The 22,415-nt window shown below is 29.2% G+C and overlaps 1 pseudogene; it reads right to left on the reverse strand.

The window, feature by feature from the left end:
* Positions 1–17,748: 17,748 nt before the first annotated feature.
* On the reverse strand, positions 17,749–18,501 carry LOC114756392 (uncharacterized; annotated as a pseudogene).
* Positions 18,502–22,415: the final 3,914 nt, after the last annotated feature.

Raw genomic sequence — 22,415 nt, forward strand, 5'->3', positions numbered from 1 at the left:
GTTCATATTATGTTGTTTTATATCTATTACAGTATTATATATATGATTATATAATATTATTTATATTTGGATTTATTTGTTATCCATATTTGATTATGAATTTGAATTTAATTTATTTCATTACAATATTATTTTAATTTTGTTTTATTGAATGGCTAGAATCCACAATACTTTTGATCATGTGATTAGATGACTAGAAGTCATATCACCTTTGCAATGGTTCTTTTGTAAAAGAATGCCGTGGATGCGTTTAAATAACATGACAAGATAAATCTATGACACTTTAATGATCTAATAGTGACAAATATCAAAGTCCTAAAGGTTAATAGTTCAAATATCACAAATGGCATAAAAGAGCTTTAGTTGAAAGATTTTTCCTATAGTCCTAATGACTAATATATAGAGAAATTGATTATGTGTTATTGAAAGCAAGGAACATTTTTATAAGAGTGACAAAAGAACATGACCATATTGTATCAATGAAATTATAATTGAAGGGCAATAATCTTTGATCTTGGCTATTAAACCATAATTGAGGAGATATTAATACCTCTATGGTCAAAAAAAATTATGAGCAAATGTCATAATATGACCAAAAGTTATATGGACAAATATATATACCGATCTATTGAAAGTAAATGTTAAAATTAGTTATGAAACCAAAAGATCAGAAGATATTATGAAAAGTATTAAATATAGTTATGATGCCTAAAGCAATATCTTGTGAAGAAATATGTTCAAAGTAATTAAAGTTGAAAAATATAATCATAAGCCCAAAAGGCTATATCCAGAATGCTATATGATATTACTTTAAATTTCTTGTGATTGATCGGCAGAAAACATATTATTATAAGTATTTGATGTTGAGATATTAATAAATATTCCAAGAGTGATATGAAACAAAATAGACCAAAAAGTAGTTATTGATCATTTTGATATTAATTTATTGTGCAAATTATATGCATATTTAAGATTATGAAATATGAATATAATTTATTTTCATATTAATAGAATAGCCTAAAAGATGGTCATATTTTATTATGCCATTTGTGTGCAAATTAAAGAGATGATATATTATTCATATTTTGTTCATTTACATTATATTCATATGATCTTATTTATTGAACATTTTGAAATACTATAAAAGAAAATTGGATATTTATATTCCTCTATTTTGATGTTAAGAGGTATGTTACTCCTTTTTTTTTTTTTAAATGATGAATAATTGATCTTATATATTTAAATTATATTACTCTTGTGAGAAAGATAAAAATTATATATTTATGTCACATTTGAATTGAGAGAATGGAAAGTTATTTAATTTTCTGAGAAAATTTATTATAAATAGTTGATATCGATTTTGATTGGTTGGACAAACTTATTTTTACAATACGTGTAAACTTTATATATATATATATATTAGAAGTTAAATCTATGATACTTATAATTATTTATTATTATGTATAACGATGTTATTAAGATGAATTTGTCTCTTCATTCTTCTCAAATTATACAGTTCCTGAAGAACTATGTAAAAATATTGATATAGTTCCCGGAAAACTAATACATATTTTCTGTTGTGGGCAAACAAAGAATTGATGGTGAAAAATATATGGATAAGGAAAACATATTTCTGTTATGACTCACACTTGAAGGGGTAACTTGTTTGATCATCATGAATCATATATACAATGCAACAAAGTATTGATAATTATGTATGGATATCCATTAAAGAACCAAAAGATTCTTCATGAATAGCAAACATATTATATAATCCAAGAATTCATATGCTACTTATTTTTAAAGAAAATTTGATTATGTTGATATCACTAGTTATGATATGGAATAATTCTCTACATTTTTGAAAATATATAAAATTCAAGGGAATTAAGGAGGAATTTCATTCATTTCATTGTCGCAAATATTGAAGATTAACATAAAGAAGGGAATTAAACAACATAATTATACAATTGGAGGTTATAAGGAATAAATACTAGAAACCCTTCAATTTGGAAGCTATAAGGTATAATGCCATTAACCATGAGACGGAATCCCAAAGGACTAAGGAGTTATGAACATCCATACAATATAATATTTATAATATTTCTAATAAATGGATATTTGGGATGTAAAATATATCTTTTCTCACCATCCCCATAGTGTATGAGACAAATGTATGCATTTCGATTAGGGTCATATTCTATGGTTATGATTCTACCATGTGTGTCTTTTTCATTCCGTCAGAAATCGATTTTACCGTATAGACGCTTATGACCTCCCCCTTATGCCCTGTGGTAATGATCCTTTTGGCATTATGACCTTTACCACAACGATGCAAATAAAGGATAAATCGAAATGTTGACGAATATTTTAAATATATTATTCGAATAACGCTACAATGCTTTTAATGGATCAAGCAAAATAAGGGATTTTAAAAAGATAATAAAGGTATTGAAGAATAGGATTTTTCTTAAATACTCAAAAGATAAAATGATATGATTAATTAAAATAATTTAAGTACAATAAATCTAAATAATATTTTAGTTCTTAAGATAAAAGATAATCCTAACAACTAAACATTAATAAATTTTAATCTATAAGCATGTTGTACTTCATAACTTGTTATTGAAACATAAACATTATGTTGTATTCTACAATTTATTACACTTGTATCTATTAAAACTCATTAAGTCCTGTCCTAAATATAAAATTTAATTTGTAATGGGAATTATATTAGAAATTAGATATTATATTTAGGATCAGAGATAGGATGTGTGTTCTCCTTTAAAACTTGTTACCTTGAACATATTAACATATAAAAAATAACTTATTTTATCTTAGAATTTTTTATTCATATGTATATTATTAAAAATATAAATAACACCTTGCTTTATTTTATAATCTTTCACTGGTCTAATTTAAAATAAAACAATCTAGATAACAATATTTTTCATCTGCACACCTTATCGTTTTATAATTAGTACTACCCCGGTCCTTAATATAACACCTCGTTTGAATTTTATTTTGGTCCTAAATATAAGACTCCAATTCATTTTGTTTATAATATTTATACATTTTTTTCAAGATGGTCCTTCCAACAATGGTAGTTTTAGCTAATACACTTGATTAGTAAGGATATTTTAGGAAAAACAATACCTATTTATTACAAATAACTAACTTAACTTCTTTTCTTAATCTCCTCAAATTAGTCAACTAGCTCCTATAATTAGATCCAGAGGTAGTATAGATTAAATTTGTAATTTCATTGCATATTTCTACATCGACCTTTTAAATGTAGCCCTGACATTCATGGAATCAATTTGGTTGCTCATGACATTCTTGCGCTGAAATATATACTATTTAAATATAGTTTTCATGGTCTAAATTTAATGTTTTTGGCAACTTTAAATAGAAATTAATTTTTGAAAAACTGTCAATTAAAAATGATGTTTATTTGATAATTTTTTACTCATTAAAATAATTTTTACGAAAAAAAGTTATCTTTATTTTATATTTTGTAGTTATTAAAATAATCTTTTAAGAAAAATAAAAGTGAAAAAGTTAAATTTGGAACATTGATTTCCCTTTAATTTTTTTTTCATTGTAGGTCGAATTAGTTTTGGTGCTCATTGCTTATTACTGAGATGAGATCTACACCATCTGAATTATAATTTCAATAATTTAAATTTAAAATTTTCAATTGATAGTTTTTAAATTAAATTTTTTTTAAAAGAATTTAGATTTTGTATCCATTAAAATGAATTTTTTTTCCAAAATCCAAAGTATCATAGTGTTCATCATTATGATGATCATTGAAGTTGGCTCCAACTCATGCCCACATGATTTTTTTATTGTGGGTCTCACATTTTCCCAACCACGAAAAATTAATAAAAAGTTCAAAAAATAAAAGAAAATTGCGTCATTGTAACTAACTGTAGTTACAAAGTAACTAAGCCAGAAATTATAATATATATATATATATATATATATATATGAAGAAAGATGTTCTGGCACAAAAAGAAGAAGAAGAAGAAGAATGATGCACAAAAAATATACCAATTTAGTCGAACTTTGGTGGGAGGGGATGTCAAGAACCCTAAACTGGATTAGTCAATTACTTGGATGTTTGGTAATGAGATCCAGAAAAAGTACCGGATACCAAATGATGATATAGAAAAAGAAAATGGAAAATACGCCAATTTAGCCCAACTTTAGTGAGAATGGAGCCTTACTTAACCCAAGGGCATCACCAAACATGGCCTACATAATTCTAAAGAACAAAGAAAGTACACAAATTTATATTTTTCATTAATTTAGTTTATAAAATTTCCTAAGTATTTTGAAACAAAAGAATACGAGTAAGGCTGTTTCTTTTGTGTGTTTCTTTCCGCCATGAGTAACTCATGAGAAGTTTCATGACTTTATTAAGAATTCATGGGACGGCCAGTGTGAGTGGAATGACAACGTGAATGAGTTTGCTAGACAAGTTCAGAACTGGAACAGAGAGGTGTTTTGGGCATATCGGAATCCCAAAAAACTGCTTGTGTAGGAAGTTGCAGTTGTTGGAATGGAGGCTAGATAAATTTTGGGAAGTATGACTGCCCAACGTGAAAGGGAGGCAACCTAGGAAGGACCCGGAATTATTATTGTTACGGGAAGAAATTATGTGGTTACAAATATCGAGATGTAAGTGGCATTCCTACGTTGACCGCAACACTAGATATGTTTACTCAATGGCGAATAGTTGACCAAAACAGAGTCACATAGAGGTTCTTAAACTGCAGAATGGTGAATGGTCTTGCGACTCGAATGCTATAATTCAGGAAGGAACTTGGTACTTTGAAAAGCTATATATAGGAGACAATTTGGCCGTTGTCCACTTTAAGCTTTCATTCCCGGTATTACAGGAAGCCAAGTTACGTGAGCTCAACTAGAACGTTTCTATAGAGGAAATTATAAGAGCTCTGACAAAAAAGTCACACAACATTAAAACATACATGTTGAATGAAACATCACATCCTTTAATCATGACAACGACTTACAAGGATACCAACCTTATCTCAAGTGAGTACTCTCTTTGAAATCTTATCTTGAAGCGCATGGCAACATGAATGTTATTATTCACCGCCTCTATACATATTTGTTCAAACTAATAACAAACTGGCTAGCCCTGAATAAGATAGTAATAAAAAATATGTTACATTATATATGCTAATGATTTGCTTAGCACAAGATGTACACAAACCTAACCTTTGTTTGTAATAGACCGAAAACATAGTGCCAACCATGATTGCATGTGATGCAGGCACAAGTACTCTTGATGCATACTCTGGCTTAACATCACTGAAGAAGGAATAGGACCGTTGCCAAGCTGGAACTCCATGTGTGCTAATAATAGAAGCCATTAACATTTCCAAATATGACTGTATATCATGTTCTTGTATTTCAGATGGGGTTGGATCTGGAGCCGTAGGATCAGACTAAATAACGCACAAAATGCACCTTTTAGTTATAATGTAATATCCCAAATTTAGGTCTAAAAGTGTAAGAAATAGCTTAAGATGGACATACTACCAGGCTTTTTTTTGGCAGGAGTTCTAGAAGTTTCCTTGAAGGGTAAGAGGATTTCTAGGAACCAAATTGTAAAGTAAGACTTTGATGAACTCTTGAGAGCTCGAGTATGGGAATTGGAGATGATTAAAGGCTAAAGGTTATGCTGGATGAAATCTCAGTGAAATGATTCTTGAGACTAAATCCGAGCAGGGATCTAATTGTAGATGTAGAAAGTTTTGAGCTGGAAAGGACAATGATGGAAAGTACACCAAAAATTCCAAAGAATTTCAAAAAAAAAAATGGGAAATGAATTTTTGAGGCTCGTATGATGCTAAAAATGACTAAAATACCCCTGGAGCAAATTGATGAAATTCTCAGGGTTTTGGCTAATTGTGAATTCTAGCTGAAATTGAATTATTTAAAATACGATGAGGCCTTAGATAATTGGAGAAAAATGAAAAATAATACTTGAGGAATTGTCACAGGTTTTAAAAGAAAGCAATGGGGTTGGCTTTAACAAAATTTAAAGTTTATTTATACACTATCTAGGAAAAATCAAAATAAGCTGTTTATGGGTTAACTTTTGACTTGAGAAAAAATTAGAGAATTTTCTTGTGATGAAAAGGTAGTATTGGTACCTAGAGATAAATTCTCGGAGTCCTTGACCAATAAAGAGAATCTGGTCAAGTTTACTCCAAAATAAATATTTTTAAATGTTTAATAAAGAGATAAGGAGAAAAACATCTCTCTATATACATGGATATATATAATGCCATGTGAGATTATTTGTGATGAAAAAAGGTGCCAAAACATGTCTCAGGGTTAATGGATAAGTCAGGACTTGAAAAAAGTATTTGATATGATATAAAATTGTAAAATAGGTAGAGGAATAGTCAAGAGTGAGAGGGACGACGAATTTCTCCCTATTTTCCTCCCTATCTTAATGCTAATTTGATGACGGGACATGGATGCAATTGTTCAATTTGTTAAGGGGCATTCTTGGAAGAAATGGAATTATTTAATACAAATTAAGTACTAATCACATGTGTGTTCAGGTGGCATGCATGCGGCATCATTTTGAAGAGGAAAAATATGATCAAGACACCTAGCAAATTACATGGCAAAATCATAAGGGACTTGATTTAATTAGAAGACAAGTGTTATGGTAAAGGTAAATTAGATTAACCAAAATAAATGGTAGCTCTAACATGATAAATACCCCCTTTTTTCCTCCCATTTATGTGTTTGGATGACCTAGAGGAAGAACAAGGGGCGAGAATGAAATTTTAAGGCCAAGAAGGAGAAGAGGAAGAGCTTTGAGTTCTATGCAAGACCAAGCTTCAAGACAAGGAAAGATCATCGTTTTAATATAGTTTATTATGTTCTATGTCTTGCAAAGCCTAGTTATGATTTTTGTTGATTTTTGGAAGCATTAAATCCTAAGATGTGATGCTGTCCAAATGTGATTAAGGCATGGAAAAAGATTGATTAAAGTTAGATTAATGATTAAGAGAAAGAAAAGAGTAGAAATCAAGTAGTTTTGTGATGAAAATTAAATGAATCCAACTTTTCCTAATTCTATGTAATTTTTGGCCAGACTTTGGGATTGAGTTAGGGTCAGATTTTGATGATTTTGATACTTTTAATGTGTTGAGAATAAAAAAATTGTGTGCGGTTAAAGATGAGAAAGTAAGTTTGGAAGCGTTAGAATTAAAAATAGAATTTTTACCGTAAAACCCTATATGTTTCAGTCAAGACTTGCTCATAGGAAATGAGTTGGATTTTGTTTTAATTTGAGTTTGTAAATAGATTCTACATGCAAAATTATAATAGCATGTGAAATTAATTTTAGAAATATTGAAAATCAAGCTCAAAAGTTTGAAGTCAAGGTGGATTAAAGAGAGCAAAGTGTTCATGTTGATTGTGAACATGACTCTAATAAGAGAATGTCATTGTGTGCTAATGTATTTAGGGCCCTGAGACATCAAGGAATATGAATGGAAAAGATTAAGAAAGCAACCTAAATAGTTAGAGGCAAGGGGAACAAGAGGAAGCAAAGAAAAAGCTTAATGACACAAGATAGTAAACTTGCCCTTATTATGAGCTTGATATATATGTATGCTTGTGTGTGATGTTTCTTAATGATGATTTAGAATATGAAAGATTAAATATTTCTTTATTTCTTGTATATTCCATGGCTATGTGTGAATGAAACATTGAGTATTAAAACATATCATTTTATAAGCATGAAAGCATGAGAGTATGAGACCAAGCATGTCATACATTTACTATTTGTCTTGCATACATATCGGTAATGCTTGCTATTGAGATTCTTATGAATGTCATCCTCCCTTAACCAATCCTAATAGGTATGAATATGATATTCAGAGGAAGAGGAATGCATGAAGAAGAACAAAGAAATAAAAGAAGAAAGTGATAATTATGCTTATATGTTTAATGTAACATTTATGCTAATGTATATATGAACATGCCTCTCAATGTTATATAATGATAAATGATGATGATGACATGTAAAGTTGAGCAAGGTGATACATGATTATGATTTATGCAATGTTAGAATGATCATACGTATGCAAAAAATGAATATGAATTGTTAAATTCAAGTAAAAAGAGGATAAACTTCCCATAGTGAGCAATGAATTTGAGAAAGAGTAAGAGTAATGCAAACAAATGAATCTTCCTTTGAAACTTTGTCAACAATTAGTACATATCCGAAGCTTTAAAACAAGTGGTAAAGCACATGAAATAGATGTGTGTGCTAAGAGATATGATTGCTCAAAATTAGGACAGAGAATGTGGAAATGTACTGCTTGATCAAATACACTATAAAGTTTGGCAAATTAAATGTATAAATTGAGAAAGTTTAAATCTAGATTTATATTTTTTTTTCTATAGAAAATTGAAAGAAATTTAAATAGAGACTTAAATAACTTTAATACAATTTCTATAGAATTAGTTATGAATTTTTAAAATTGGACCAAAAATCTAAAATTTTCCAGTGAATAGTAACCTCAGAATTAAATTTTGAATTTTCAATCTAGGGTTTCTTTCACGATCCGTTTGAACCATAATGCTTCTGGACACATACTAAAAGGGATAATTAGAATAATATTTCATATAAGGAAATATTTAAAAAGAACAAGTAACTTGAAATTCTATATATGCATATAGAGAAGTTCTATTTATATCCCTCTCATTTTCTCATGAACCTAACGTATTGAATAGACTTGAAATGGGAAAAATAGAAGGCATGAAAAATTCTCATTTATATGTCAGGAAGCAGCGTGAAGCAAAGGTAAATTTCACTAGTATTTGATTCAACCTACAAAATAAGTAATTTCATGATGATTACAAATAATGAATAAGACATTTTACAAACAAGGTAAAATAACAATAGTACGAAAGCATCCTCAGTACCAAAAGCTGAATGTTTATAACTCTACACAAAATCTGAGAAGGAAGATTAAAATGAGTGATTCCATGGTGGGATTCTTGCTTTGTCAAAAAAATCAGCTACAACATTAAAAATAAAAAAATTTCATATATATGAAAATGAAATAGGAAAGAAAGATATCTTGGCATAATTTGATAGCAACTATGACTTAGTAAAATGGCAACAATGACACAAAGGGTAAGAAAATACTTTCTCAACGTACCTCTGTGGAAAATAATAAACCTTTTCACCCACTCGGCGGATATTGGCCATAAGCCTTTCACATAGATGTCTTGGTTGCTTATTCTAATCATATTCTCTCAAACCTACCGAACATAAAGCAATTGTAAGCTTATATCCCCTTGTAATGATTATAAGAGAGCATGAAAATGAAAGAAAGATGGTTAAAAGAAGCATCATGATTTTGCGTGAATATTTCTAATCCAAGTGAAGGAAAATGGAAGAAAGTTTTTCTTGCCCCATTTTCTTTTACAAATACAAATGTCATCAAACACTTGCTTACCAATAAATGAAGAGCTAATTAAATTTTACAAATAGAAATGTCATTATGGATCTTAATTTCTCCCATTTCAAAAGAATACCCAACATCAGAAATTGATAAAAAAAAACCCAGAATACATTTTCTTTCTTTACGCAACGTTCTTGGCAACTAAATAAAGTAATTCAAATATAATTAAGAAATCCAACCAGTGACCTGTTTCCCTATGATAACTTGTTGGATCCTTGAGATTGCTCTCATGATGTGCATACCACATGTTAACCACTTTCAACGTGAAAAAACCCAAAATCCAAAGGTACAAAACAAAAGCTAAAAATCAAAGAGGAGCTGCTCCTTCTACTTGCTAACTTGCTCAGTAGCCATAAGTTGAAACCAATTATAAAACCTTGACACTAAACTATTTTTATGAACTTCTCACTAAATTTTATTATTATAAAATATATACAACTACAAAATAAAACAATTGAAAGAATATATACTACATGAAAAAATAAATAAATGAAACAATTGAAAAAATATATACCACTATTATAAAAATAAGGGAGTTAGAGAGTAGAAAGAGGATAGCAAGACAAGAATTGGGAGAGAAAACAAGGAGTATTTCTCATATACATATATGGGTACAAATGCCTTGTATGTGGCTTCTATTTATAGGCCCCCAACCATAAAAGTCTAATCCAAAAATTACAAAGAAATGAATAAGGGAATAATGACAATAAATATGAAAAACTCTTCTAAAGTCATTCATTGGGGGGTTACGGGTTTAAACATTCAAAGATCAAGAATCCTAAGAGTTAGGGATTATGGACATCTACATATATACAATATTTATAACACTCCTCCTTGGATGTCCATAACAAATATTGTGTCTCATTAAAACCTTACTAGGAAAAACCCAGTTGGACAAAAACCTAATGAAGGAAAAAGAGTATACAATATATATTAAGGCTGCCTCATTAAAAACCTCAACCAGGAAAACCCTGTGGGACAAAACCTTGGTTAAGGAAAAGAGTACAACATGATCTTTGCTCCCCCGTCAACAACATAACTCTATATCATTTTATCATAATAGAATATACTAGTTTCTCAAGTCGTCCAATGCTTTTTCAAGCATATCTTCTTTTTAGTTGAACTATGCATAGTACATCATCATCAGCTTATATTGAAATGTATTCCTCTAACATATCTTCTAGATATGTGAAATTATCAATATATTCTTCACTTGCACTAAGAAAACTGCAAAGAAAGGTTATTCTAAAAAAACACCATAATATATCTTGTATCAACATGATTAATTTAATTTGAACAAAATGATATCATATAATAATTTTATAGAACTATATATCCAATCTTAATTTCGTTATTTACATGCATACCTGCAGAAACTTATTTTTATCAATAAAATTATAACACGTAATATTGACAATATATGTAAATATTATTATAGAATAAATATATGGGACTTCTAGTCTATTTAGTTGAATATATTTTGCAGACAAAATTATCATAACAAAATCAATCATTTTGCAATCATTGATGCATTCAATAACTTGATTTATGGGTCAAGTAAGATACGAAATTATTTATTTTCTAATACATTTTTTAGGCCAGATATGTATATCAGATTATCTTATTCAACATAATATTTTAAATATTGGATGATTTTCTTCTATATAAATGCTTTTGGCATTTTAAATCCCTCAAGAATTCTCATGTAAACCTCATTATTTAGTGAGCCACATGTATAGGCTATAACGATATCTAACAGACGCATATTTCATTTTTGATATACTGCTAGACTAGTAATATATGCAAAAATTATTGCATCCACCGTAAAATACTGTGCCTAATCATAATCACTAGACCTTTGTGAAATTCTTTATTTTCACAAAAATATTCATATATCACATAATAACTTTGTATTTGATGTGTTTGGACTGTAGGTTCATAATAACATTATTATATTTCCATTGCATCTTCTCTCTTTTCGTTTTGCCTGCTTTTGGCCAAATTTCTATCTTCATATAAGATCCTCTTTAAAATCACATGATATCATTATAAAAAATGTTGTCAACAACTTTGTTTTTTTTGTTCTATTTTTTCCTCTTGTGACATAACTTATTGAGATTTTTTCATTACTTTTCAGGTACCTGAACCTCTTTTGGGGCTTTTTTTTCAATAAGTTATATCTTGGCACTCTTCTAGAGCACATGCCTTCTTGATATGACTTCTAAATTTCATGCTCCTTTTTATCCGATATAATTATATTGGAACCGATTAATCTCTCATGCTTCAGGCATGTCTCACTTTTATTTATACTAATTGGAGCATTTTCTGCTGGAGAATGAGATTTAGTAATACTCACTTAGGTCAGTAATAACATCTGGCACATATTTTGTAATATCTCATGAATGTATTATTTGATGAACTTCTGGTTAATACTATCATATATATGAGTCTGAGGATCTATACTTGATAATAATAATGCATTCTATATTTTATCATTTCCAGCTACTCAATTTCTCTCCCTCATGTTGGGAAAACTTTGTTCATGTTGAAAAACCTTTGTCAAATAACAATAAATTAATCATACAATATAAGTCTCTTAAATTTATTTGTTTTGTTTAGAAACATCCTTTCATTTCATTTAGAGACAAGAAGGAGATTCTTTCTCAACATATATCCCAACTTTTTTTAAAAAAAATATCCATCTATGTGCATTGTGGTAGGCTAATAGTAATAAATATTGCACATTTAAACTTTTAAGATGGAAATATTTGGCTCCTGATCAAAAGCCAAATTTTATTGGGAGAATTTGTTAGCTTGATATGTATAAGTGCTATAAAATGTCAAATCAAATATGCCAACACTGAAATGAAGATCTTGTTCTCAAAAGTATTGATCTAGCTACTTCTGAAGGCTTTAATAAATTATTCTACTAGATCATTCTATTAAGTAGGCTTTTCAGCAATTTTCTAATAAATATAGGATAATCATTCAAAAGCTAAGATATAAACTCATTGGTGTTTGCTATAGAAATTTTTTGGATCACATTTTTTTGGAAATGTGCACTCAACATATATAATGATCTACTCAATTAGTCTTGCAAACTTCAAGTTGCAACCTAATAATAGCATATGTAACCATCTTATAGATGCATCTATCAAATTTATTAAATACTTGTATGGTTTACATGCTATTGGTATGGGCCCATATATCTGAATTTGATATATTTTCAGAAATGTAGAGATCCATTGTACATCATAACTAGTGATATCAATGTAATCAATTTTTCATTGAGAAGAAGCAGCATATGAATTCTTAGATCATATAATATGTTGGCTATTCATGAAGAATCTTTTGGTTCTTCAATAAATGTCGATATATAATCATCAATAATTTGTTACATCATATATATTATTTATGATAATCAGACAAGCCACCCCAACTATACATTAATTGGGCGAGTAAACTTTTAGTTTACTGTAACAAGTTTCAAGTAAAACTCTATCCAACATCAACTCACACTTGTATTTCAACAGTCTCCCCTTCAAGTGTGAGTCATAAAAACATGTTTTCTTTATTAATGTATTTCAAAAACAATGACTAGTATATAATAGGCTAATAACCTCTATCACTTGGAAGTCCACATACTTCCTAGTTCATATATAATTATGGATTTTAATTCGATTAGGCTATTACTTTTCCGACTCTTTCGAAACCGAAGTTCTAATGTAGATCAATGGATCTTTTTTTTTTTTACCATTAATTCTTTACCTGCCCATAAAGAAAAATATGTATTAGTTTTTGAGAAACTATATTAATATTTTTACACATAATTCTTTAGGAACTATGTAATTTGAGAAGAATAAGGTGATAAATTCATCTTAATAATATCGTAATATATAATAATAAATAGTTATAAGTATCATAAGTTTAACTTGTAATATATATAGAATTTACACATACTGCAAAGATGATTTTTTCCAACCAATCAAAATTAATATCAACTATTTATAATAAATTTTCTCATAAAAATAACTTTCCATTCTCTCAATTCAAATGTGACATAATATATGATTTTTCCTCTCAAATGTCACAGCAAAAACTAATTTAATTGTAGATATACAATTTTCTTTTATACTTTTTCAAAATTTATGAACTTAAAGAATTAAATAATGTTTGAATTAATCCAATAATCATAAATTTTTTTAAAACTATAATTATCATTTGCACATGCTTAATTTATTCTCATAAACAAACTCATGTAATTAAAAAGAACACAAATATAGAATATCTTTTAAAATAAACTTTCTAAGAATAAAGCGTAAAATTGAACTTATTATCAAAACTTCTTAACATTAATATATATTATTTATTTAATTTGTAATACTCAAAATATGTCTTTTGAAAAATTACTTATACATTGTACGGATGCTTAACTTTTCTTTATCAACTAATTTCTTGTTTAGTTAAACTCAAAACAATTTCAAATGCTCACAATAAAATTTATTGTCAATAAATCACAATAAATCATTCAAACTAAGATCATACAAATGGCATATAAATAAACAAAATATGAACAATATATCATCTCTCTAATTTACGTACAAATAGTACAATAAAGTACCAATATCATAATATGACCATCTTTTTGGCTATTCTATTGATATGAAAATAAATTATATTCACAATTCATATTCATAAATATGCAAGTAAATTGGCACAATAAATTAACATTTCAAAGTGACCAATAACTACTTTTAATATTTATCAATATCTTAATATCAAATACTTATAATAATATATTTCTACCAATCAATCACAAGAAATTTAAAATAATATTATATAACCTTCTGGATATAGCCTTCTAATGATTATATTTTTCAACTTTGACTAATTTGAGCATATTTCTCTATAAGAAATTACCTTGGGCATCATAACTATATTTTTATACTTTTCATAATATCTCTTGATCTTTTGATTTCATAACCAATTTTAACATTTACTTTCAATAGATTGGTACATATATTTGTCCATATGACTTCTGGTCATATTATGATATTTACTCATAATTGTGTTTGACTATAGAGGTATCAATATCTCCTCAATTATGGTTTAATAGCTAAAACCACAGATTATTGCCCTTTAATTATTAATTCCAACGGTACAATGTGGGCATGCTCTTTATCATTCTTATAGGCATGTTTCTTACTTTCAGTAACACATAATCAATTTCTTCAAATATTAGTCTTCAGGACTATAGCAAAAATCTTTCAAATAAAGCTCTTTTATGACATTTGATGTTTGAACTATTAGCCTTCAAGGTTTTGATACTTGTCACCATGTAGCCTTCAGGGCTTTGATATTTGTCACTATCAAATCATTAAAGTGCCATAGATTTTTCTTGTCATTCCATTTAAAAGCATCCATAGTGTTCTTTCACAAAAGAACAATTGCAAGAGTGATATGACTTTTGGTTATCTAATCACATATGGCTTCTAGCCATTCAATACGATAAAATTAAATAATATTGCAATGAAATAAATTAAATAAATTAAAATTCATAATCAAATGTAAATAACATTATATAATCATATATATATATATATAATACTACAATAGATATAAAATGACATAATATAAACCAAATAGATATATGTAAACAAACAATAGAACAAGAAGTATGGAAAAATAAATAAAATAAATAACACAATATCACAATGGGGAGATAATAGAATTAAAATGTATAAAAAGAATAAATTAATAAATAACATAAAAGAACAACATAATATATAGCAAATATATAGAAAATTAAAATTAGACGTGATAATAAGATAAAAAGAATAATTGGGTAAGGAGAAGTTAGTAGAAAGTATTATCATATACTATAAGAATATATTAATTTACAAAGGGCTCATACCTCAAATCTTCAGAGCAAACTCATGCTGATAACGTGTTATAAAAATAAGGGAGTTAGAGAGTAGAAAGAGGATAGCAAGACAAGTTGGGAGAGAAAATAAGGAGTATTTCTCATATACATATATGGGTACAAATGCCTTGTATGTGGCTTCTATTTATAGGCCCCCAACCATAAAAGTCTAATCCAAGAGTTTCAAAGAAATGAATAAGGGAATAATGATAATAAACATGAAAGACTCCTCTAAAGTCATTCATTGGGGGGTTATGGGTTTAAGACATTCAAAGATCAAGAATCCTATGAAGAATCCTAAGAGTTGGGGGTTATGGACATCCACATATATATAATATTTATAACAACCACATGGAAGATCTCAATAATTCAATTCTTAGCTAGTGTCTCAATTGCAATGAATTAGGCTTTTTCAAACTAGTGAAGATGCTACAGAATGTCTATTTAGTTAGAACATCGCAGCTATTTGCATGATTTCATTTCTCAATATGAAAAAAGGATCAACAAATTAAAACAAAAAACTTGTTAAAGATACAATATTGCACAAGAACAAGGATTATCTCCAAAATAACAAAACCCGAGCCATAGTTACAAGCTTGAATACGGTGAGTCTGTGTTTCTTTTTTTCCCTCCTAATGAAAGGCACGCTCACCTTAGTTTGTTTTTGAGTGAAACATTTCTTTCAGAATGTTGAATATGGTGAATGAGGGTTTTCTAAAAAGGTGAAATAACTCGCTGAAAGTTTTTTTGAGTGAAATTCACATTAAATAGGGTGAGTCAAGTTTCTTCTCAAATGCCTAAATTTAATGTTGTAAATGTCAATACATCTTAATTAAATGCATTTGATACAAATTTTGCAAGTTGGCAAAATTTGATTGCTGATAGTATAATTTGAGATGTGAAACAATAAGTGTTAACTTGAACATTCATGAATCTCTGAAAATTTCTTTTAAAATTAGTTACTCATGCTTGATGTATACTCCATTCTATCCTATTTATCTTCTTTTTGAATTAAAAAGGCATACTTTATGAAAGGTGACGCTTACGTTAATTGATTTTTAAGTTAAATCTTTCTTCCAAAATGCTAAATGTGGTGAATTAGGGTTTTCCCGAAGGATAAAATAAATCACATTGAAAAGTTCTTGAATGAAATTCTTAAATAGGGCAAGTCAAGTTTCTTTTTAACAGCGTAAATTTAATGTTGTAAATGTTAAGGCATCGTAACTAAATGCACTTGATATAAATTATGCAAGTTGACGAAATGTGATTGTTGATGGTGTGATTTGACATCTGGAAGAATAAATGTTAAATTGAACATTCATGAATCTCAATTTTTTTCAAATCAGTTTATTATATTAGATGTATACTCTATTCTATTCTATTTATTTATTTTTTAAATTAAATGACGTAGTTTTTATTTTTTAAATATTAATGGTCTCAAGTTAGAAGTATAGTTGAATCCACAATCTCCCAACTTACAAGGGAGTTGTCATGCCATTGGGCTAAAAGGTTATTGGGCATTCTGTCCCATATATAAACACTTCTAACTATCTCATCTGAACCCAAAAAAAAAAAAAAGTTGAATCATTTACTTTTCTGGTTCTTAATATAAGACCCATTTAACTAATTTGATTAGATTAAGAAAGTTAGGTAACTTAGTTAATTATAAGAAATGTGACACGTTTTTCCTAAAATACCATAATCATCTTTCTTAATACCCCATCTTCTTCTTCTACTTGATTATAATTGAGGGAGTATCCATAGGGGTAATTTAGAGAAAAGTTATAAATATGAGAAATGAGTCTTATATTTAGGACCAAAATTAACTCAACAATTGGGTCCTATATTAAGGACCAGAGGAGTATATTATTTGAAAAAATACTCCAATTTACCCTATTCAAATGCGTCCCTAAAGAAATCTTATATACAAACTTCATACCCTACTCGTAGAAAATTATAAAGAGATAAAATTGAAAAGATGTAATTAATCATCCATCTTTTTATGCAAAATGACAAAAAAATGATCAATTTCTTATAGATGACTTAAATATAGGTAGTCCTTAAAACTGTTTTAGGAAGCTACCAACAACAATTATATTAAGGCCCTGTTTGGCAAGCACCCCAAACCATGGTTTGGGGACCCAAACCATGGTTTGGAGAAAATGCTAGCCAAACAGCCTCTGAAAAATTTAAAACCATGGTTTGGGGAAAACCATGGTTTTGAACCCCTAAACCATGGTTTCATCAGAAGCAACTTTCGTCCGCTTCTGGCTCATTGCTGAAGGCTGACGGTGGGCCCTCCTCGCATGACCAAAATTACCCCGGCTTCAATTATCTCCTCTGTTTCAATTATTTCTTCCATTCCAGTCGGTCTATCTTCAGAGTTCCATTCCATTCCAGCCGCCCGTGAAGAAATCGTCGTCCAGCCATGGTTTGAAGGTGCCGGTGAGAGAAATCGCAGCTCAGCGGAAGAAGATCGCAGCTATCAGTTTGCTTCTTCTGGGTAGATTTGCTTCTTCTTCTTCCCCGTCTGATTTGAAGAGAGACAGAGGGAAAGACATGGACAAGCCAACCAGAGACTTGAAGGTAATAACAGAACCTTGTGGAGGAGGAGGGTCTCTGACATAAATCTCGATCAAGGTGAACCAAACCAGGAAGTCCCTGGCTTTGACCCCTCTCAGATTCTTGATCTTGTTTGGCCCCAAGAATGCCGTAACTTTGGTGTCGAGGCATACGAGGATGTTGTCGAACCTGTGCTCTTTCTTCTCACTAAGCTTCAGCCAAACGAACCTATCTCCTTCACGAAGCCACATTCCTGGATCATATTGTTCTCCTCCTCCTTCTGAAACGTCGTCGTCAAGAGCCCATCTGGTAGCCCCATCTCAGCCAGCAACAAAGAGAACCTCTCTTTGCAAACTTGGCCTCCATAGTACACCTCAGCTTTTGCCTTCAGCTCCTCTGTTACTAAAGACATGGTGGTTCTTTGGTGTCTTGAGAGCTTCTGGGTGGTACTGATAAACTGATAATGGAAAGAAAGATTGAAACTTTGAACCAATTCTGGTGCGGGCGATGATCCTTACAGTAGGGGTTTTATAAAAAGTTTTGGCATTTGTCCCATATATAGTGGTGGGGTCTTAAGCTTACGTGGCCTGAATTGTCCCATAATATTCATTTTGGGATGAAAATTCTATGTTGGTAACGATGGGTTTTTATCAAAAGGAAAAAAAATCAGAGAACATTATTCCTTTATTTTAGAATTTTTTAAAATAAAAAGGGATATCGTCGTTATGCCCAATCAAATTACACAATACGCATATATTAATTTTAAGATTTCTTAAATTACATATTAAATTTCATTTTTTCCTTATCAAATTTTAAGTATAATTTGTGTAACTTATTTTAAATTTTTATGAAAAATTTGTAAAAAATTTTAAAAATAAAAAATATAATTTTAACAGTGTTGATCATATTTTTCTGTTAGCCAAAAAAAATTCATTTTTCTATAAACATATTTAATATTATGTTTTATAAATATATATACACATTTTAATTATGTATTAATTATATTATCTTATATATTATTAATTATGTTAGTAAAAAAAATTTCATTAACAATTTTATTTCTTCAAATTAAAATATATCATAAAATCTATTTTTTATATAATTATTATATTAACTTATACCCTTTTTGGTAATTTTAACATGTAAAAAGTGCTTCTGATAATAACTATCCAAACACTATCACTTCTCAGAATCACTTTTTCTCAGAATTTATTCTCCACAGAATTTATTCTTCATAGAATCTATTTTCCAGAATCACTTTTTCAAACCACGGTTTGGTTTCATCCAAACACACCCTAAGTTGAAGGGATTTAGCGCCCCTTGAGCAAATACTGAGTTCAAGATCTTTGAGCCAACAAAACACGATGAGAGAAGCGAATAATGTTCAAATCAAAATTAGTCAATAACATCAAAAAAATGGTTGTCACCGGGGGGGGGTTCACAATAACGTCATGTACTCATTGGGCCAAGGGCAACTTGGCCTAGTTAGAGAATACTACCTCCGGTCCTAATTATAAGATCTAGTTGAGTAATTTGAAGAAATTAAGAAAGTAAGTTAAGTTAGTTATTTGTAATAAATAAATGTTGTCATTCCTAAAATATCCTTGCTAATTAAGTGTATTGGCTAGAACTATCATTATTAGAAGGACTATCTTAAAAAAAATACATAAATATGAGAGACAAAATAGATTGGGGTCTTATAATTAGAACAAAACTAAAAGTCAAACGGGCTCTTATATTAAGGACCGGAGGTAGTAGTTTATTTTGAGGCCCAATGTGTTTGTGTAACATCCATTTTTCTTTTCTCTGGACCTAACTAATTATCAATTTAGGAATGAATTAAGGTTAAGAATTGGATCTAAGAATAAAGTTAACTGAAAAATTATATACTATCTCTGGTCCTTAATATAAAACCCCGTTTGATTTTTATTTTGGTCCTAAATATAAGACCTCAATCCACTTTGTCTTTCATATTTATCTATTTTTTTCTAAGATAGTCCTTTAATAATGATAGTTCTAGATAACAAACTTGATTAGTAAGGATATTTTAGGAAAAACAATACCTATTCATTACAAATAACTAACTTAACTAAATTCCTTAATCTCTCCAAATTAGTCAACTGGGTCTTATAATTAGGACCGGAGGTAGTATATTTTTTAAAAACTTCGCAATTATTATTGATGCAAGCTTAAGAAAAAAAATTGGTCGCATATGATCCGGGCCCAAGAAATAGCTAATATAACACAAAAAAAGATTCAGAACTAATTTAATGTTATCCCGAATGAGACCTAAGGCATGAGTTAGTAATACATAAGACATGATGACAACGAGGATAAAAGAGGGGGGGGGGGGGGACAAGGCGCTGCTGCATTCTAATATTTCAGATCATATCCAGGAGGATCTTATTTCAGCTAATTTTTGCCGACATGTCTCAATCTAAATAAATAGTAGGATTATTGCAGGTGAAGAATACATTCCGCAGCTGAGAGGAAAAGCCAGCTGTGAATTCCCATATATATATATATATATATGTTTCTTTACATTATATGATTAAATGGATTGGATGGTAGTGTATCAAGAAATCATGGGTTCAAACTACCCACTTAGCCACCTCGCTGAAGAGGAAAAAAAAAAATTCTCCAGCCAGCAGTGTTGATCTTTTTTTCTTTTAAAAAAATAATAATAGGACATATATAATTATATTTTCACTGATAACATTTAATTTTATTTTGAACAAAGGAGGTGGAATGAAGTTTCTAAATTTTATAGGGGCTGTTGGAAATTAAATTGCTTTAGGGAAGGTTGGATGAAATTTTCTCATTTTCAATGAGCAATCTATTCTCAACAGTAAAATTCAAATCAATCACATGAACTTTTTTCTGAAGTTTGGTTTGAAACCTTCTTCCAAATTGATGACCAAAGTTCAAAACTCATAAGAAAAGGTCATATTTAAAATTTTACCTTTAAATTAAGGGTGGTGGAATCAAGTATAATTAAAGGATTAATAATTCATTAACAATTCATTATTCGTCAATTTTTCACTATTATTTGACTTGACTACTTGATTTAACTTGCATACATGTTCATAGCAGATTACTTTCCCGCGACTCCACCCATAATTTTAATGTTTTCATTAGAAATTGAGAAGCTACAAGCTTTCCTACATATGCGCGGGTGAATTAATTATGGCCAACAAAAACAAAACCAAATTATATACTCCCTCCAATCTTAAATACTACCCCTAATCCTTAATATATGATTCAGCTGACTAATTTGAAAATATTAAGAAAATTACTAAATTACTTAATTATAACATATATTATATGATATCTCTAAAATACTTATATGTATTATTAGATTATATATCAATTTAGAAGGGAGACAAATTAGTTTGGAGAAAAATGATAAATATAAATACTTTAAAGTAGTCTAATAATTCCTTAATTTCTCTAAATTAGTCAATAAGTTCTTATATTAAAGATAAAAAGTAGTATAATAGTTAGTAGAAGAATTTACTTTGATCCTAAGTATAAGATATCAATCTACTTTTTTTTTTAAAGATTTATAATTATTTTCCCAAACTCTTCTTATTGACCACACACACTATATTTTAATGCAAATGAGTAAAGGGTATGTGATGAGTATAAGCTTAAAGAGAGCCTAATCCCAAAAGACTAACTTGTTAGGAAGAAGAATCCCTTAAACTTATAAACCCATAATACAATGTGGGATTCATAACAATACACCTCCCTAAGATCGAAGTCCTTGGCAACTCCAACCTACGGAACTTCACTCGCTTGGTCTTCTACTAGTTAGGCCCCCAGGTCAAAACTCCTTCGTAGGTAGTCTTCTATGATTAGCCAATTCTTAATGAAAGCATCAATGTGATGAGTATAAGTCCAAAAAGAAAATTTAATTACAAAAGACAACTTATTAAGAGGAAAAACCCCTTGAATTTATAAACTCCACAACACTAGTGAGGCTCCCCAATGTAAGACTCAACAGGATACTTTAAATTTAGAGAAGGCAATGTATAATTTTTTTTAATAAATAACAAAATTAACTTTTTTTTTAATCAAACAAATTTGTTATCTGGTTTTTATATGTAAAATTTGGAAGTAGTGTATTAGATCAAAAATAAGCCACATATTATATATAGCTATTGACGATATAAATGAATGTTGCATTTGGTAAAGAAAAAATTGATCAACCATGCTTAGTGTCTAATAATATGCAAATGCATGACTAATAATTATTAATAAGTGTTAAAAATTACATCAATTTATTTGTTCATTAAAACAATAAGCATGTGACAATGCCTACGCGGTTTGTGACAAAGTCAACTTTACAAAGTTAACTTTAGGAACTGTTCCAAAGATTTTATGTTGGAAAA

The sequence above is a fragment of the Neltuma alba genome, unplaced genomic scaffold (assembly GCF_004799145.2).
Source record: "Neltuma alba isolate B1F8T4 unplaced genomic scaffold, ASM479914v2 tig00010392_pilon, whole genome shotgun sequence".
NCBI lineage: Eukaryota > Viridiplantae > Streptophyta > Magnoliopsida > Fabales > Fabaceae > Neltuma > Neltuma alba.